At 40.8% G+C, this 11,859-nt stretch overlaps 1 long non-coding RNA gene across 1 annotated transcript; it reads left to right on the top strand.

The window, feature by feature from the left end:
* Positions 1–5,505: 5,505 nt before the first annotated feature.
* On the top strand, positions 5,506–10,872 carry LOC149449383 (uncharacterized). The gene is made up of 2 exons (XR_016315407.1): positions 5,506–5,625; positions 10,425–10,872. It is a non-coding gene; the product is annotated as an uncharacterized LOC149449383 (long non-coding RNA).
* Positions 10,873–11,859: the final 987 nt, after the last annotated feature.

Raw genomic sequence — 11,859 nt, 5'->3', positions numbered from 1 at the left:
CATTACTATTTCATGCAACGCCAGCAATCCTCTCTCTGCATTTAACATGTAATGCAGACCACCAATGAAGTGAATCTGGGTTGATTTGCTCATTAGTCCTCTTTGATAACTCTTGAAAGCTTCTGTAGCTAATGACAGCATCTAGTGTTCAATTTAAAAGGTATATCTGGAAAAAAAGTATCTTTTTTGTTTTGGATAGAGTATAGAAGGGTTAGAGCTCCTCTTAGGTTTTGTTGTCATCTGTGCCTCCATTGGGGTGATTTACAGGCAGCACAGTGGCTAAATGGTTAGCATTTCTGCCTGGCAGAACAATGGTTGCTGGTTCAAATCCCACCCATGGCATCACCTGCCTGGAGTTTGCATGTTCTCACTGTGCTTGTGTGGGTTTCCTCTGGGTACTCCAGTTTCCTCCAACACTCTAAAGACCTACTAGTAGGTTAATTGGATCCTGTCTAAATTGTCCCTAGTATGTGTATGAATGTGAGTTAGGGACCTTAGATTGTACACCCCTTGAGGGTTAGGGACCTTAGATTGTACACCCCTTGAGGGTTAGGGACCTTAGATTGTACACCCCTTGAGGGTTAGGGACCTTAGATTGTACACCCCTTGAGGGTTAGGGACCTTAGATTGTACACCCCTTGAGGGTTAGGGACTGATGTGAATGTACAATATATATGTAAAGTGCTGTGTAAATTGACTGCACTATATAAGTACCTGAAATTAAAAAATAATACTCTATTTGTACTGGTGACAGTTGTCTCTGAAACAAAAAGTGATGGGAAATCCCAAAACAGGGGTGAAGGTAAATCTTCCAAAGAGGACATCTGTTAAAGGGAAAACTGTTTAATTGGGGGAATCCCCTTTAGAGAGATTTTAGCTCACTCGCTGTTGTATTTTCTGGGTAGGAAATGAAGGGAAATCTCCTCAACAGGCCACAGACAGGAAATAAAAGTCATAGGGGCTATTCTTGCTTACTTCTTTCTGGAAATGCTCTCCATGTCTCTGATCTAAGCAAAGGTGCAGAATCAGCATAATCAGAGAGAAGTCAGAGATCCTCATCATATTGGTCAGTGACACAATGATGTGAATAGATAGACTCAGCATGACAACCAGGCAACTAGCATTTTCAAAGGCAGAAGAAAACTACTGAAGCCACTATACTTCTCTCATGACACGTTTCCTTTAAAAGCAGCACTCTACCCCCCTCCCACCCCCCCAAAAAATTAGTCCATTAAGCCGCAATTCACACTAGAACGCAGTACAGGAAACCCGCAATCCGTGTGTGTCTCCTGCTCCACGTTCAAACTGCACTGCCTTTGCAATCTGCAGCGAATGTCAGTGCAATGAATTTATGATTAACCATTAGCCGCCCGGCCTATAGCGGTCGCAAAAGTGCTGAAGATTTCCGGGGTATACTACATTTGGCGTCCTCCCGCACATGCGCAGTTCGCGCGGTTGCAGAGCCACGCAGTGGCACGATCTGTCACAAGCCGTGTCCCTCGGACACGACCGACAGATCTGAGTACCGGCCCCCGTTGCCGGTACCATGTGACCTGCTGTGACCAATCACAGCAGGTCACATGACAGTTGTATACAATGGATGGCTTCATTCATGCCATCCATTGCATACTAGTGTCTAGCTGTGAATGGTCACAGCGATCACATGCACATGTCATGTGATTAGCTGTGGCCAAATCACAGCTAAGCACAAAAAAAAAAAAAAAAACCTGAATGAATCGATGTCATTCAGGTAAATGCTTGCTTATAGCAAAGTAATTCTTTGCTATAAGCAAATTGTGTAAAAAAAAAAAAAACAAATACTGACCACTTCCCCAAAGTAGTACAATGTTACTATGGTAACATTGTACTACTTTGGTCATAGTGAAATATGAAAAAAAAATCTTTAAAAAAATAAGAAAAAATGTAATAAAAAAAAATATATATATATTTTTTTTTTTTTCATACTGTCACCAGTCAGTGTCCCTGTTCACCGCCATGCCAGTTATATGATGACGCTGTACTGCACTGGTGACAGTATGTAAAAAAAATATAGTGAAAATAATTTGTTTAATTTTTTCATTTTCCGAAAAATTATGACAAAAAAAATACAACTTCAAAAAACTCGCCATGCCTCTTATGAAGTACGTCGGACTGTCTACTCTGCAAAAAGGGGTCATTTGGGGGATATCTGTACTGTCCTGACATTTGGGGGATATCTGTACTGTCCTGACATTTGGGGAATATCTGTCCTGTCCTGACATTTGGGGGATATCTGTACTGTTCTGACATTTGGGGAATATCTGTCCTGTCCTGACATTTGGGGAATATCTGTCCTGTCCTGACATTTGGGGATATCTGTCCTGTCCTGACATTTGGGGGATATCTGTACTGTTCTGACATTTGGGGGATATCTGTACTGTCCTGACATTTGGGGGATATCTGTACTGTCCTGACATTTGGGGGATATCTGTACTGTTCTGACATTTGGGGGATATCTGTACTGTCCTGACATTTGGGGGGATATCTCTACTGTTCTGACATTCTTGGACCTCAAGAAATTAGATTGGCTGTCAGTACTTCAGGATTGATCAATATTCAGATCTATACCATAGTTTGTGAACTCTATAACTTTCCTACAAACTAAAAAATACATCCTAATTTGGGTTATTTTCACCAAAGACATGGAGCAGAATACATCTCGGCCTAAATTTATGAAGAACAATTATTTATTTGTAAACTTTTATAACAGAAACAAAGAAAAACATGTTTTTTTTTTCAAAATTTTTGGTCTTGTTTTGTTAATTTAGCAAAAAATAAAAACCCCAGCGATGATTAAATACCACCAAAAGAAAGCTCTAGTTGTGTGAAGAAAATGATAAAATTTTAGTTTGGGTACAATGTTGTATGACCGCGTAATTGTCATTCAAAGTGTGAGAGCGCTGAAACCTGAAAACCGGCCTGGGCAGGAAGGTGTAAAATTGCCCGGTATAGAAATGGTTAAATTAGATTTTTTTAATTTTTTTTACTGGACATGTTTAATAGCAAAAAGACAAAAATATTGTTTTTTTTTCTCAAAATTGTCGGTGTTTTTCTTTATATAGCGCAAAAAATAAAAACCGCACAGGTGATCAAATACCACAGAAAGAAAGGTCAATTTGTGGGGAAAAAAAGATGTAAACTTAATTTGGGTGCAGCGTTGCATGACCGCACAATTATCAGTTAAAATAACGCAGCTACATGAAAATGGTGCTTGGCGCGGGGACATTGCGCGATCAGGAAATGGCAGGCGCGAAAACACTATTTAAAGCCACGAGAGACGTCCATCATTGTAAGTATGCCCCCTATGAATACGTGCAATTGCACGAAACGCATCAGGGAGGAGCTACAGAGTTGTGTCGTCACGCCACCGGCGCCAAGTGGGCCCCGGCGGCCATCTTGGATATCATCAGATGGTCAGTGATTTTGTCTTCCTCACAATTTTTTGTGCTGCAATTCTTTGAATAAACGTCACCTGTTTAAAAGGTATTACACTATCTGGCCTCCTCTTTTGGAGCTCCTTGTGAGCTACTAACACCCACAGAGCGGCTGTATCATGTGTGGCAGTGGATACCAGGCAGTGAGGGGCACCTGAACAGACCATAAAGGGATCTCCAGTCCTCTGAAATTGGTATTTCTATATGCGCAGTCTGATTGCGTATCTGGTGAGTGAGCAATCTTATTACTTATATAACCACAATACCGGATCAGATCACTGGATTATGAAGATCATCAAGATCTCCTATGCACCTTAACTGTGGACTATTGTCTAATTAATGAGTCCGACACTTTGCACCTGATTTGTCACCATTCAGTAACAGGGCTATCACTTCATATCGCACTTTATGCAGATTTAACCAATGTATGCATGCATTTATTATGAAACTGACATGTTTTTACATCACTAAGTCACTTTATTTAACCCCTCTGGCGGTATTCCTGAGTGTAGCTCGGGGTAAAGTTTCTGTACCAAAAGCGGTAACCCCGAGCTACACTCGGGCTTACCATGTGGCGCTGCCTAGGGAGTCCCTGCAGGGCTTACCTTGTCCTTCGCTCCCGCGATGTGTTCCCTGCAGCATCCCCGGCCATCTCCTCCGGCTGATGCCGGCATCCGGCTTCCGTGTTCCGGTCCCTGTGACGTCGGAACGTACGGGCGCCGCCGCCGGCAGGAAATTTGAAAATTTAAAAATAATGTCATTTTTTTCAAAACTAATTTTACATAGTAAAACATTGCTGTTTCAAACCATTTCACATACATTTTGTCCCGAGTGCTTTGTCCGGCGCCCTGCCTGCATTTTGACTGTTCTTTCTGGCTGGAAACTTAGAAAAGTCCATGGCGTCAAAAAAGCGTCCCTTTAGGTCAAAAGCGGTTTTAGACCGGCTAGAGAACAGCGATAGTAAATCAGAACCACTTGCAGAATTGAGTGATAATGATTCGTGGGGGAAATTCGTCATCAGACACGGAAAACGATTCTGCGACTTTGCTCAACGATGTGCGAACTTGGCGCTATATTTCACATTTCAGTGTTTTTGGTTTGACTATATTATTGAATTACATTTATTACTATTATATTATTATTTTGTAGGATTATTTATTAAACTATAATTTATGATTTTGTGTTTCAAATTTTATCCTACCCGGGATGTTTAATAGACTCTTGTTTGGACAGATTTCAGTGAGTTATTGCTAAATATTACAGGCCTACAATAAAAAAAATACATATTTCCATACAAAATAATGGTACCGCTTTCAGCACCAAAAATCTGAAATAATCATACCGCCAGGGAGGTTAATGTGTCTATATTTCTATAAATACCACTTCCTTAAATACAGCAAGTGACAAGTTCAAAAAATCAACTAAAACAAAATCTTAAATCCCCATAGCACAAATAACACCTTCACCCTTGAAGATGTGAAACAATAATATAAAAATGTGTCAAAATTTATACAATCCACCCCATAAAACAAATACATATATTTGCTATAAGTGTTCAAAATATATAAAAAAGTCCAAAAAGAAATAAATATAAATCCAAAATTATTTTTTTTTCATAATTTTTGGATTTATATTTATTTCTTTTTGGACTTTTTTTATATATTTTGAACACTTATAGCAAATATATGTATTTGTTTTATGGGGTGGATTGTATAAATTTTGGCACATTTTTATATTAATGTGTCTATATTATCCGATATAAGTACAGATATTTGCCATTTTAGTTATTTATTTAGCGCTACTAAAATAACGCAGCGCCATAACGCAAAAAATGGCCGGTCAGGAAGGGGGGTCAATCCTCTGGAGGGCAAGTGGTTAATAAGTACACCATTGCCTTATTCTTTTCTATCTGCCTGGAGTTCAGATCTAAAAGCCGAAAACTGTGTCACATACACCTCTGACATCCAGAATCCATGTGGGGGCAGCACTGTCTGTAATATAGCAAGTCGCATATTCGATGTGAATGTAGAGAATTTCTGGTAGAGCAGGGTATGTATGCGCTATGCATGTCTGTTGTCTGATGTCACAATCATCAGCACTGTCACCATGCACCGTATACTGGGGCTCTCTATCTGCTGTATATTTTCATCCTGTAAGTATTAACCTCCCTGGCGGTATGATTCTTTCCGATTTTTTTTGTGCTGAAAGCGGTACCATTATTTTGCATGGAAATATGTAGTTTTTTTATTGTAGGCTGTAATTTTTAGGAATAACTCACTGAAATCTGTCCGAACAAGAGTCTAGTAAACATCCCGGGGAGGATAAAACTTGAAACACAAAATCATAAATTATAATTTAATAAATAATTATAAAAAATAATATAATAATAAATTTAATTCAATAATATAATCAAACCAAAAACACTGAAATTTGAAATACAGAGGCAAATTCGCACATCGCTGAGCAAAGTCACAAAATCGTTTTCAGTGTCTGATGACGATTTTCCCCCACAAATCATTATCACTCAATTCTGCAAGTGGTTCTGATTTACTATCGCTGTTCTAAAACCGCTTTTGACGTAAAGGGACGCTTTTTGGACGCCATGGACTTTTCTAAGTTTCCAGGCAGAAAGAACATTCAAAATGCAGGCAGGGCGCCGGAAAAAGCACTCGGGACAAAATGTATGTGAAATGCATTGAAATAGCAATGACAGCAAAAATGAAATTTTTTAAAAAATTCAAATTTCCCGCCGGTTCCGGCGCCCGTACGTCCCGACGTCACAGGGACCGGAACACAGAAGCCGGATGCCGGCATCGGCCGGAGGAGATGGCCGGGGACGTTGGAGGGGACACATCGCGGGAGCGAAGGACAAGGTAAGTGCTGCAGGGACCCCCAGAGCAACGCCGCATGGTAAGCCTGAGTGTAGCTCGGGGTTACCGCTTTTGGTATAGAAATTTTACCCCGAGCTACACTCGGGAACACCGCTAAGGGGGTTAAAACCTGGACTGCACACTTTACCCTGATCACCTGAAGGTAGTGTGGAAGACCTGCAATCAGAATTCTTCCATCTTGTGGGTTCTAGAAGAAAACTATGGATATAGGATCTAGAAAATGCAGAACCATCCCTGCTAGCGCTATGTCATTTGCACTCTTGCCTTGCAGCACTGGAATTCTGGCTTCAATTCCAAAAAGGGCCCTTTAGAGTTTGTCTATTGACTGATTTTGTGTAGTATCCACACACACTCATGTTAGTTGGTTTCCAGCTAAACTGCTCTTAGACTGACTTGCAGAGGGAACTTTAGAGTGTAAATTTTTGTTTATTAAAATCTTGCAAACAAATAACATCATAAAAACATATTTACATATATACAGAATAAAATATATATAATTAAACAAAACCAGCTTACTTTAGAGTGTAAGCTCCTCAGGGGCAGATGGAAGATATCTGTAGTTCAAATACAACATAAGCAAGCATAAAAAAGGCAACTATCTTTATAAAAAGTCTTAAAAAGGCATAAAATAAAGCTTTCATTTTCTAGCTTAAGGGGTCACCTATTGCTAGGTATACACCATTCATCTACCTTGGTAGAAGGTGCAAAAATATATAGCGCATTTAGGCTTGAAACTGATTTCAGTCATTTGAAATCCAAAAAACTGCTTGCAGCAATCAGAGGATTTTTAGAAATGATTAACCTCTCTAGCGGTCTGATTATGTCAGTATTTCTGTGCTCAAAGCGGTACATTTTTTTGCATGGAAATATGTATTTTTTTTATTGTAGGCCTGTAATTTGTAGGAATAACTGAAATCTGTCCGAACAAGAGTCTAGTAAACATCCCGGGGATGATAAAATTGAAACACGAAATCCTAAATTATAATATAATAAATAATCATAAAAAATAATAATATAATAATAATAAATTTAATTCAATAATATAATCAAACCAAAAACACTGAAATGTGAAATATAGCGCCAAGTTCGCACATCGCTGAGCAAAGTCGCAGAATTGTTTTCAGTGTCTGATGAGGAATTTCCCCCACGAATCATTATCACTCAATTCTGCAAGTGGTTCTGATTTACTATCGTTGTTCTCTAGCCGGTCTAAAACCGCTTTTGACCTAAAGGGACGCTTTTTGGACGCCATGGACGTTTCTCAGTTTCCAGGCAGAAAGAACAGTAAAAATGCAGGCAGGGGACAGGACAAAGCACTCGGGACAAAATGTATGTGAAATGGTTTGACACAGGAATGTTATACTATGTGATTTTAGTGTATTTAGTGAATGTCACTTTTTCACATTTTTAAATTTCCCGCCGTTCCGTCCCCCGTACATTCAGACGCTTGCAGGGAACGGAACCCAGAAGACAGATGCCGGCATTGGCTGGAGGAGATGGCCGGGGACGCTGCAGGGGGGACATCGCGGGAGCGCAGGACAATGTAAGTGCAGGAGGGATCCCGGAGCAGCGCTGCAGTGTATTCCTGAGTGTAGCTCAGGGTTACCGCTTGTGGTGCTGAAACTTTACCCCGAGCTACACTCGGGAATACCGCCAGGGGGGTTAAAGGCACAAGCCATAGGTGCTAGCTAACTTGCACCTTTAATTTTCGGTAAACCCACTGATTGCTGAAAGCAGTTTTATGGACATTTCCTTATTCATTTGACAGTTTTACAACCAGGTAAGACTGGGTCCCTATCTGCAACAACAGGTGAATTGAGGTCATCTATCTGTGTTTACAGCAGAGGTTCACACTGCTGCGACTTCATGTGATTTGCAAATCGCACCTGAAGTCACATCTAATTATTTATTTATTTCAGGTACTTATATAGCGCCATCAATTTATGCAGCACTTTACATATATATTGTACATTCACATCAGTCCCTAACCCTCAAGGGGTGTACAATCTAAGGTCCCAAACTCACATTCATACATACACATACTAGGGCCAATTTGGACAGATTCCAATTCACCTACCAGCATGTCTTTGGAGTGTGGGAGGAAGCTGGAGTACCCAGAGGGAACCCATTCAGGCACAGGGAGAACATGCAAACTCCAGGCAGGTGGTGCTGTGTTTGGGATTGTGAACCAATGACCCTAGTACTGCCAAGCAGAAGTGCTAACCACTTGTCCACTGTGCTGCCCCAGCAGAATGCAGAAGCGTGGATATTTGTATATGTTGGACAATCCCAAATGAATTAGCAATTTTAACGTCTGGGAAAAAAACACTCCAAACTATTGCTAGGAGTGGTTTGTCACACTCCATTGGACTTGTTCTGCAATGTTGGAGATGTTTTACTTCTCATCCAAGTTAGAACAGAAGAAGCTACTTGTAGGAGTATAGAAACATCTACAGATTATAGAACAAGTCCAGTTGTATGTAACCAACTAATACTAGATATACCAAGAACGGGATGAAGGAGAAAATTCATAGACACACCTAAATATTTAACTACTATTTAGTGTTCATAAGTTGTTGGAACTTTGTACTTCTGTATACTTCACACACAAGTCAGGGGGAAATCTTACCATGAGGTCCCTTAAAATTTTGATCAGACGCTTCTCCCTGGAGATCACATAGTACTGGTGAATAGGTGTCCAAGTTGACCTAAATAAAGCCTGCAGAGATATTTTATGATATGTACTGTGACTTCTAACTTTTTATCCAGGTTTTGCTCAGCAACTAACCATCTCCCAGAATCCTCCTTTCATTGTGAATACAGCTGGCCTGGAGGCTCAGCTGGACTGTCAACAGGAGACCACCGACCATAACCTGATGTACTGGTACCATCAAGAAGGAGGACAAGGTCTGAAGTTTATCGCCTATATGATCAGAGGACAAACTGAACCTTTCTATGAAGGAAACTACAAAGACTTCTATGAAATGGGGAGAACCAAAGGAGACAAGCACAGCTCCCTGAAGGTGAAGTCACTGACAACTCAGAGTGAAGGTGTCTACTTCTGTGCCTCCGGTGAAGCACAGTGACTGAGAAAAAACAGACTGGAGGCTTTGATCTAACCTCAACTGGCAGGCACAATGATGAGAACCCACAGCACTACTCTTGTTAGTATATAAATTAATAGAAGTAAGCATTAGCACCATCCCAGAATAAACCAATATATAAAAAGATCAGAACTGATGGTTTATCTTTTTTAGATGCTGTTTCGGGCAAGAAAGGTTGATGAGAAGATGCAAATAGCTTTAATTTAACATTGGCGAGGGCAGTAATTTAGAAGTGGGTTCTGAGGATGTTTATTTAATGTGTGGAACAGCGAAATGAGAGTCATGTGACTTCCTGTGCCTTTATTAAATTTCAATGCTCAGTTTCTGAAGCAGCATTGTGACAATGTTCCTCCTACAGATCCTCGTCTACATCACCATACCATCTTGTAAGCAAAGGAGAACTACAGGATATGATGAAGGGTCAACTTACCAAACACATTGGAATCTCACTGTACAATCTTTCCACAATCTCCTTTAGATTTATCAAAACTATTTAATGCGAGAATCTACCTTTCCAACCAATCTGTATCCAATCAGACTGGAAGATCTAAAGAAGAAGATTATAGTTATACTGTTATATATGTGGGCAGCTTAAACCTATTTTGGTTCTGGGTGGATGGCAGTCAGTTGGGACTGCTGGCAAAAACTTTCCACTACATTTATTGACTGAAGAACCATCTGCTCTATTTGTCAAAATATAAACTTAAAAACCTATCTGTGGTACTGAGAGACCCTTGTGGTGGCTTTGGCAGATAGTTAGACCTGGGAAATGGTATAAAAAGTTAGTAGGTTAGGGTTAGTCACATGTATTGCATCCACCCAAAACTGGAATAGCTGTTTCGGGAAGCCTGACCCAATAATGGCATATAGAACCATTGATATATAAGAACAGTTACAATTTATAATATGAAAAGTTATAAGATATGAAGCTAACAACATATTTTCTTTTTGTGCAGGCCTGGCTCAGACATTGACCATCTCTCAAACCCCCCATCTTATTGTAAGCCATGCTAAGAAGGAAATTCGCATGGACTGCACTCAGGTGACCACAAATCATGGCTACATGTACTGGTATTACCAAGAAGCCAACCGAGAGCTAAAGTTCATTGCCAGTGTTCTTCAGGGACAGGATCCCATTTACGATGATACCTACAAAGATCGGTTGCTCTATGAGATGGGGAAGCTGAGTGAAAACACGCGTACTTACCTAAAAATCAAGGCACTGACAGCCCAGAATCAAGGAATTTATTACTGTGCATCCAGTGCTGCACGGTGACTGAAATCAGCCTGAAGCCTTTGATCTAACCTCAACAGGAATCTCAATGGGAACACTCACTGAGCTCACACTAATAAACCAAACAGCAGAAACAGTGAATTCTAATAAACACATTACACATATTTTAACTGAATAGCCTTGCAGGTATCAATGGGCCACTCAATCACATAAGTTGTGACCTAGGGTGCCATTATTGTTGGTGGCTGCTGGGCTCAGGATTACGAAGTGCCACGGATCCCATAGGGTTGTCCCGTAGGAACCAGGGCACTTTGTAGAGTTGCATTGGGTGCCATGTGTTGGAATACACTGCTAACTGCCCCCCAGCTCCCTCAAATCCACCCGCAGCCATCTGCACTGCCATGCAGCTTCCTCAGCAGTCCTAAGCCCCCTTTACTGCTCCAAGCTCCAAGCAGTTTTCTTCAAAGCCTCCCAGGAACCTCTAGTGCCCACCTCAGCCCTAGAGTTCCACAGCCCAAAGCTTCCTCTGAATTCACCCCTGTAAGGCCCTTTTTACATGGGCAGGACTCCATTTTGATCAGCCTGGATCTGTCCACTGATCCCCTGCCGATTGGAGCAGAGCAGATGGATGACAGGTCAGTGTCTGCTCAGTTTCTACTGAGAGGACACAGACAGAGCCTGCTGTGCTCTACAGGCATCGGTGAAAATGGACTGTCCTCTTATCCGCTGAGATGGAAGAGGACAAATCCTCTTCTGTTTTTTTTTTTTAGCGGACTGGATCAGTTTAGAGGTAGGCAGGTGTAAACAGACACAAATTTATTAACATCTGCCAGTCCATATGGGTGAACTGACCATCCTACCAGATCCACCTGAAAAGCTGACAGGAGGACATGATTGGACCCTTCATGTGAAAGGGGCCTAAGGTTTACCAATTTGCGTCCTGTTCCGTGAAAATGATGAGACTTTTATGCAGTTTCATTTATAGCAGCCATCTTTCCCTTAAGGTTTGTATGCCTATACCCATACCTCCCAACTTTTTGTGACAGGAATGAAAGACACCTATGTAGGCATAAGGCACACACCCCCTGCCACGCTCCTTTAAAACAGAATTATACAAAAAAAATTATTAGTTAAACCCACAAATGCTTTTTTATCAC

The sequence above is a fragment of the Staurois parvus genome, unplaced genomic scaffold (genome assembly GCF_062004578.1).
Source record: "Staurois parvus isolate SC_StPar_1 unplaced genomic scaffold, SC_StPar_1.0 ptg000621l, whole genome shotgun sequence".
Classification (NCBI taxonomy): domain Eukaryota; kingdom Metazoa; phylum Chordata; class Amphibia; order Anura; family Ranidae; genus Staurois; species Staurois parvus.
Note: the sequence above shows the minus strand (reverse complement) of the source record. Positions and strands in the feature narration are given on the sequence as shown.